Source organism: Pinus tabuliformis, chromosome 9 (assembly GCF_031772625.1).
Source record: "Pinus tabuliformis cultivar Carrire ecotype Pingquan chromosome 9, CPIR1, whole genome shotgun sequence".
Classification (NCBI taxonomy): Eukaryota; Viridiplantae; Streptophyta; class Pinopsida; order Pinales; family Pinaceae; genus Pinus; species Pinus tabuliformis.
This window is the reverse complement of record NC_142307.1, coordinates 123,757,705-123,766,599: the sequence shown is the minus strand read 5'-3', so window position 1 is coordinate 123,766,599 and position 8,895 is coordinate 123,757,705.

The window sequence follows — 8,895 nt, the reverse complement described above, 5'->3', positions numbered from 1 at the left end:
TGCAAGAGACTGCTCGACTACTGGAAGAAAATGTGCATTTCTAATTGGGAGCTAGGCTGGTTGCCCGGGGGATTTGTGCAATTTCTGGGCAGAACAGCTGGCTGCTGCCCAGCTTTGCACAAATTTTGGGCTGAGGAGCCCTGTTGGGGAAAATTACGCAATTTTCAATGTGAGTGTTGACTGCCAGAATTGCGCAATTTTGGAGCCCAACAGGCTGCCAATCAGGATTGCGCAATTTCTGGAGGGAAGGTTGGTTGCCCTCTAGAATTGTGCAATTTCTTAGGGGATTTTCTCAGCCTGCAACTGGGCCAAGTTCGGGTGATCAACCTGTAAGGGGAATGCATCGAGTTTTGATCGACAGGATGCCTTTATGCAAAAGAAAACACTGAAGCTTGTGTACTTGACGAAGCAAGACATGCTACTGTGAAGGTTAGAAGGGAGGCTCCAAAACAAAGCTAAGTTGAAATTTTGGAGGGTGTTTGTAGCCGCTACAACACACGGTTGATGGGACACTTATTCCAAGCTGAATGGTGGGAAAGACATCCTAATGGGTGTTCACTTGATTGTTTATGGCTAAGGAAATTGGCAAAGACAATGGCCCTGGCTTTGGAAAGGAAAAATGGCATTTTTGCCACATTTATTTATGAAAATAATGGAAATTAGAAGAAAAGGAAGGTGAAGGTCACATGTTGCATGTGAGGAGGAAATTGAAGGAAAATAATGGAAAATGAAGAAAATAGAGACCTCATTCATAAAAAGGCTTATGAGGATTAGTTGGTAACCTTTTGTCAGTTGAGTTTTGGAGCTCTCTCATTATTCTCTCTCTCTCTCTCTCTCACTTGGACACTTAGAGTTTTCTTGGAGAAATTTTTGCATTGGAGCAAGAAAGGTAAAGAAGGAAATAGGAAGCAAAGATCAAGCAGAGAAAGGTAGGATCCAGAAACTACAACAGGCTTCATTGCAGGTATTGACTTTCATGTGTATTTTCCTTGCTAGATTTGGAATGCATGTGGTTCTTTTCTATCATGGCATGGGTTTAGGTAGGTGTAACAATGTTTTCAGCCTAGCCTTGCCATTTCTGGATAGCCATGGAGTGATGGGGATCTCATGTTTTAGTTGAGATGGATTTCCAGATGGATTTGAAGCTGAGTGGGTTGGATCTTTGAATGATATAGCACAAGGCTTAGTGGTCCTTGAACCATACTGTGGATCATGGTAAAGCCACTGGCCTAGTGACCCCTGAGCTAGACCATGCGTTGCGGCAAAGTGGGGATTTTTTGCCTCGGTGGGCCTAGGAATCCTTGCTGGTGAATGAGAAGATATACGATAAAGCCAAGAGGTGGTTTGCTCTCCGTTGGGCCTAGTAATCCTAAGTTTGGGATATGCGGTAAATCCTAGAGAGTGGGTCTCGATTTAGGGCCTAGTGATATGGGTTTGGATTGTGGTAAATCCTGAGGGATTAGGAGAAAGGAAAATTCCTCATGGTGTAGGTGGAGAAATCCGGTGGCATCCATGCTTGTTTGGCTTAGTGATCGGGTGGAGATCATGATAAAGCCTATTATGATGTGTTCATTGTGTTGGCCTAGTGATTTAGAATGAATTGTGGTAAAGCATGGTTTCTATTGATGAGGGTGAGGTGGTTTAGCCTCAGTATGCCATGGTTGGTTATTTTGGTTTGAGTCCCACATTAATGCTTGGAATATGGCTTGGGGTGAATGGGCGAATAGAGATTTGGATCAACCATTCTATGGTCAGGTGGAACGTGGTAGTCCCATCTCTGGTTGGTTTATTATATTCATTCCCTTGATTTTCATGTGTAAATGTACTGATGTATATGTCGATTTCATGGCTGACATGCTTATGATATTTTTGTCCCTATTATGTTGGTTATATGTATGTTTTATGAAAACAACTATGTATGGCTCTTAGCATGTTTTTATTTGTGAATGAATGGATAATGTATCTATGGCCTAATAGATGATAATGCAGCAAATTACATGAGGGAACAATGGTTCATAGTGATTCTTAGATAAGTATGTGATCCCTACACTTAATTCTATTGTTTACACATTGTAGGTTACATGTTGATGATATGTTTGACGAATTGCCTGTCATGGCTAGTAGGGGTTTGGTTATGGTCTTATTCAACTTATTGCTTTGGAATCATCATTTCCCTGTACTTTTATTGATTTTAAGATATCCTCCATTCTGGGCATTGACCTGAACTCTAGGCCTGAAAACTTGGCTTAAATCCTGGGGTCACTGGTGTTATAGACATTTTTGGGCACTGCAACCCCAATCATATATGTCCATAAACCAAGGGCTTCTTAGCCCCTAAGATTTTTGTTTCATACCCTAAAGGAACAAGGTCAGCTGATTACATCATCTCCCAGAAGTTCTCCACAGAAAACTGCTCAGAACTAGTCAAAACTGGATCATATAGGTTGCTCAGTGCTAAGGGTGCGATGCATCTCACCTGCCCAGTGTAAAAGGTGCGATGCATACTGGAAATCCATTCTGTAGGGTGCGATGGGTGAGAATGGACAAATGGCAGAGACAGTTTGCGAGGTGGATGATCATGGAATCTTCCAGAAACTTCTCCTGTGACACTTGCCTCTCTGAATTCACCCAGGGATGAGTAAGAGATCATCAATCTCCAAGTGGAATCAAGAACTATAAGAGAGAAGACACTAATCAAAATCCCAGAAGTTGACTCACCTCCCTGCAATCATCTATATATGGATCCCTCATCCCAGAGATCCGGAGGCTGGAATTTTGTATCTTGTAAGGAAGTGTTGTTGGTTTCCTGGTGGAATATCATAATGTTGGGTGATCTAAACTTTTCATGAGTTGAAGAAGGGCTTTCATGCTCGGAGGATGACGTTGGGTCAGATCAATGGGTTGTAATCCTCTCTTCTAATCTTTACATCAATAAAGCTATTCGATTTTTCCTCCACATTCTTGTATGTCTGATAGTATATGCATTGGATATAGGTCTTTCTTCTTAGATCTAGTCCTCCCCTCTTTGGGGCTCTCCCTCTGCCCCTCTTATTTGGTTCTTTGTTCATACAAAAATTGGTATGATGGAAGGTCTTAGTGTGAACCTACACTGCTTCAATCTTGAAGTAAGGTGTCAAAGGACCATTCCTTCCCTAAGACAAAAGAACTTACTAAAAGAAAGGCAGCTAAAAAAAACGAGAATCTAGGGTTCAGGACCCAGAGTAGGGCATCAAAGGACTTCTCCCTCCCCAAGACAAGAACCAAAAACAAACACACACCTCGAGAAGACCTAATACTTCTGGATCTGAAGCAGGGCGTCAAAAGACTCCTCCCTCCCTAGGGTAAAAGCTAGGGTTTCTAGAAAAAACACACAAGGGTTTAAAATAAATGAATCTAACTCATGGCTTGGAGCAGGGTGTCAAAAGACTCCTCCCTCCCTAGGACAAGAGAGTGGCCCAAAATCAAACAGAAAAGAAAAAATAAACAAGCAAAAAAAACACCTACGCTCAGGACCTGAAGCAGAGTGAGAAAACTTGTTCTCTCCCCAGGATGAGAGATTGATCCTCTGGTTGGTCTGGATCGTTGTCTTGCACCTTGTTAGCCTCCCGGCAACAGCGCCAAAATGTTGGTGTCCAGGTATGAAAAATTTATTCACCCTATTCTGACATTAATTTATCAATCTGGGTGCTTATCCTTTCAAGGCAACATGCAAGGTATATGCAGGGGCAAGAGCACAGTCCATTCCGACCAAGGGTTCACAATTAAGATTCGAAACATTGTTGTAAGATTAAGCTAAATACAAAACTCCAGAAAGCAATTACAAGAGTTAAAGAAATGTAACATCAAGCACAAACTAATAAATAAAACACATAGAAAGACGCAACACCTAATTAGAAGAGCGGGCCCAGCTCTCTGATCAGGGCTACGTTAGTCACAACAAAGATTAGAACAACAAAATAGATGATACTTTATTAATCTGAAACAGGCAATTACAATATCGATGGGGGCATCCCCATTTACAGGAACAATCTGTCTTTTATACACAGCACGGGAGAACAACATATTTCCCCAAAACATGGTAACCATATATTCAGAAATATACATTAGTTGGAACGGCACCAATGCCAGATAAACAAGATCAGCAAGAGGTCCAAGAATGGTTCAGGGATCTGTGACTCCAGCTGCGCGGCCTCCTTATGGCTGGTCGTTGTTGGATCTGCTGCGAGATGCTGAAGCAATGGTTCCTGTTCTCCAGAAGCTGCAGTCAAACATACATTTTAGCGCTGCGAATAGGTAAGACTTTGTGACTTTACTTCATTAATAAAATATTCCAATAGACAAGTCAGGGGTGTTTACCTTGTAAATTTAGCATAGCAAACATGGGTAAATAAGTGCAAAAAGGTCAAAAAGGGTGATGGAAATGCAACAGAATGATAGCCTGATTTGGTGCCCAACACCACTCGTATAATTCAACCGAGAAGGAACAAAAGAATATTTCATGTATCTCTGTGTACAGGTATCTGTCCAACCACTGTTCTTTCTTCAATCGCAAATTTTTGTTTTCTTGCGCCGTGAATTTGTGGATCTTCCTATCCAACCAGTCTTCAATTTCCTTCTTAGTCAGATTTCAGTGATGTGACATCACACATCTCTTTATGCAGATCCCGGTCTCGGCAACAGAACCATTTGTTGGCTTAGTGGGCCCTGACCCAGGTTCAGCGTTAATTTATCCAAACAAATCCCTACACTATTGTCCCTTTCGGCATCAATCCACGGAGCGCGGACTAAAGTCTCACCCAAAGCAGTATAGGGGGGTGCTAGAACCAAGTTTCCACACCCTGGAGATGGGAATGATGTCGTTTTATGCCCTAAATCCACTTTTAAGCTGATCGATAAGCCTTTTAGGGCTTATCGTTATACTTCTCTTAATTAGCCTCTAGACTTTCACGAAGTTCTACGACTGTTGTTCGTGGACTCTAACCAGGCGAATTAACCACTTACGCACTTATGTAATTACTCTTACGTCTGTATTTACCCAGATTGGCTTAAGTATCTGATAACTTCAATATGCATTAATATATTCTTCACGTAAACAGATATTATTACTTGCGTATAGGTAACAATGCAAAACATGTAGATTCGCACATCAATACAGCATTAAACCATGAAACCATTATTCAACATAACATAACTGCATTTATTCATAACAAAAGTAAATATATCAAACACAAATATTTCCAGAGTAATCTTATTTATTAGTACTTCAAATCTTCTTACAGACTCTAACTACCCTGTGCACTCAGTTGCAGGGGTCCACACACTCAGCTGCAGACTTCTACCCTAGGCCTTTGCACACACAGCTATAGAGCCTTTCTTCTATTCTAATATTTTCCCTCTTTTCTCTTACTGATCCATCAATGACTTCACTTCGAAAAAACTACCTTAGACTCTTCTAAGACTCTCCTTTTTATACAATCCCATGGTCCACAGACCATGGGTGGATCTTCTAAATCCAACACAACTTACATAAAAGAAGGGCGAAAATCCTTTATGACACTTTACATCTACGCACTTCGTGACCACAAATTGCGGAGACTTTATACTTTATATACAAAAACTTGGGCTTTCTACCCCAAAACTTGGGATTTTAACCCCAAAATCGACCCTAGGGAACCCTGTCCCAACACCATCTCGGGGCTACTCTTTTTAGAGTAGCATGAAACAATTTTAATTTCTGAGCATCTGAAACATAGTCATAACTCCTACATAAGACATCGAATTCGAATAAGAAGGTGTCAGGGTCTTCTACAGTCATTCCTTGAAAATATGGTAAGGATGATAAAGGAATATTTTTCATGGGATCCTCGCCTCTGATATACCCAATTGGGAACTCAAAGGTGGTGACAGTAACATCTGTTTTAGTGTTGTTGTTATTATTGTCCCTCATTGTTAATCCTTCTAATCCTAGTTGTAAAAGACGTTCTTCAAATTTTTCTTGTGATTGTCTTTCAGGCAAAATTGATGGCTCAAGCGACTTCAAGGCTAGAAATTTCACTGCGATGCCTGAATCTAGATATTGATAAACCAATAGGTTCTCTCATGTTTTAGGTTTTTTATGTACCCCTTCAATTTCCCCTTGCCCCTCATTCCTAAGATTTTGGTTACTACCTTCCCCTTGTTGTTCCTGAATTGGATGCTTAATCTTGGGAATGTTTTTGCTAGCTTTAGAATGGTATGGCCCCGAGACAGAGGAATCAGAGGTTTATTTCCTTGTTTTGGAAGTAACAGCTTTTTGTGGCCAATTTTTCCTTGCGCCCCTTTGAGAACTTGATTGTTGTTTTTCTGCCTTTGAGATCAGTTTATGGATAAAAATTTCCTTCCCAAATCTACACTCTTCCTTTCCTTTTTACGACCAATTTTTCCTGTGACTAATTAGAGTGGAGAGTATTTTTGGTATTTCTATAATTCCTACAGTTGCACACATGGAACCTATGTGTATTAATTCACACCCTAAGTGTCTCATTCTTTGACAGTGGTAAGCCCTCTCAGGTATATTAGAGCGATGCGCAAGTTCTTGCCTCTCGTCTTAGCGCCCAGCAACTAAAGAACAAAAACACACTTTAAGAAAACAGAAAAATTCCACACCCTAAGTGCCCTAATGATCACAACGGTAATCCCGCCCAGGTATGTTAGAGCGATGTGCAGGTTCTTACCTCTCGTCTTACTGCCCAGCGATTGTGGACTAGGACCACTCTATCATCAAACAAACAACTTGGCTAACTGTATCGTGCCATCCCCAGCAACGGCGCCAAAATGCAGTGTTGTTTTAATCAATCCTAATTGACCAAGACTGCAACCATTTAATTGTCAACTCAGGTTAGGTCTGTTATTTTAATGGAGTTTTCAATGTTTGTGACGATACACTACAGCCAAGAGTGAAAATAGAAACAGTAAAGAATGTCGTTGAATCAATTGCAGAAATTAAATCATTCATGCAAAAATTAAAACACTCTATAGAAATGAAATCACACTTCACGATTACCAGAGTAAGGGCACGCCACACACTAAACTAATAACTACACTAGTTGGTTAACTACCATACTGCTTAATCAAATCAGTGTAATAGCATAAAGTATTTCTGGAACTGAAGCAGATATATTCGACAATTTATATAGCAATAGTAGAAAACCACAAACAATAAAAGAAACAATAATATACAGCTACTTCTCCCGCTGCAGTCCCTATTAAAGAGGAGGTCCCTTCATCCCTAGTAGGGGTGCAGGAATGAACACGAGATTAGTTAAAGCATCAAATGTGAAACAGTAACAGCATCGCTGTAGTGTCCTTTGATATTAAAAAATAATTAAAAGTTAGAAGATCAAAATAACAGTGCTCTCTATGTCATCTCCATACATGAGATATTAAGTTTCTCTTATAGTTATTACATACCCAAAAAAAATAATAGATTAGTCATGAGAATCTCATGATTCTCATGCTGATCATAAAATAGAAATCGTTATAACTTGTTCCTAAATACAAATGCTATTCAAATACATTGGTTAAGATCACAACCGCTTGGATCTGTTACTTTCTAAATAAATAGTTCATAACTTCTGATAGTTGTTGCGTGAAATAGTACCCACGACTTTGTCAGCTACGGTGGACCAGCATCCTGCAATCAAATGACGGTTTGAGATGTAACAGAAATCACTGGGTAACAGCATCCTTGTAACAGCACCTGAGGTGTAATAGTGGTCACCTTTAACAGCAAGTGGTGTAACAGCAACACCCGTAACAGCATACAGAGTGTAACAACAATCTGTAACAGCATACAAAGTGTAACAACAATCTGTTCCATCCTACTCTGAGACTGATCAGCGCAGATTGTTCACTCCATAACCTCATTCTCGTAAGCAACACCTGAAAAAAGAGGAGAGTATCCAAAAGACTTCTCCAATTCTTACCTCAGTTAGCCACAAAAAGGAATATTGCATTGTTATATTCAGCAAAAATGGAAAAATAACATGACAGCGGAATAAGTTTTTATAATAAGGAAAAGGCAATTAACATGTGAAGTTTCGTTGGCCTAGAGGGAAAGAGGATCAAAATTGGGGAAAGAAAGTGTAGGAAATAGGTATAAAAACTACACCCAACACGCGCTAACCCAGAAATTAAGGTTTTGAGCTCACTTCTTCAGGGAAGGCTCAAGGCATGTTTTCATTAATTCTTAAGGGAGAATGTGGACAACATATCAAGATGGGTACACTACATAATTTCCAAGTCTTGGGCACTCTGGGGTATGACATAGGGAAGTGTAGGACGTGTGACAAAATATTTTGTAACAAGGGGAGGCTTTCATCCCATGTGTGTGGATGCTTCGAGTTGTACATGCGCAGAATGTGCACAATCATCCTGTTGACGATCTCTATTTGGCCATCAATTTGGGGGTGGAATTTCATCGACTTAGTAAGCTTGGTATCCAACATTGACCAGAGGATTGACCCAAATGTACTTAGGGACCTATTGTGCCGATATAATATAATGGATTGTGGGATCCCAAAGTGTACCAACACTTGTTCAAAGAAGAACTTAGCAATGGTTTCTGTTGTGATACTCTTATTGCAGGCTGCCAGAATGGTCATATTAGAGAATTTGTCAAAAACCATGAAAACGTAGTCGTTGCCATGCTTATATAAGGAAGGTCTGACATGTAATCCATGGAGATGGATTCCCAAGGCTAAATAGGCATGGGCAGGGGAGTATATAGGCCTTGCTTCTTGATAGTCAATTTGGCAATGGTGCACGCAGTGCACGATCTGATGTACTTTTCAATATCATGTCAAAAGGTTCGACCAATAAAAATACTTCTACAACATTGCCATTGTTTTTTCTACT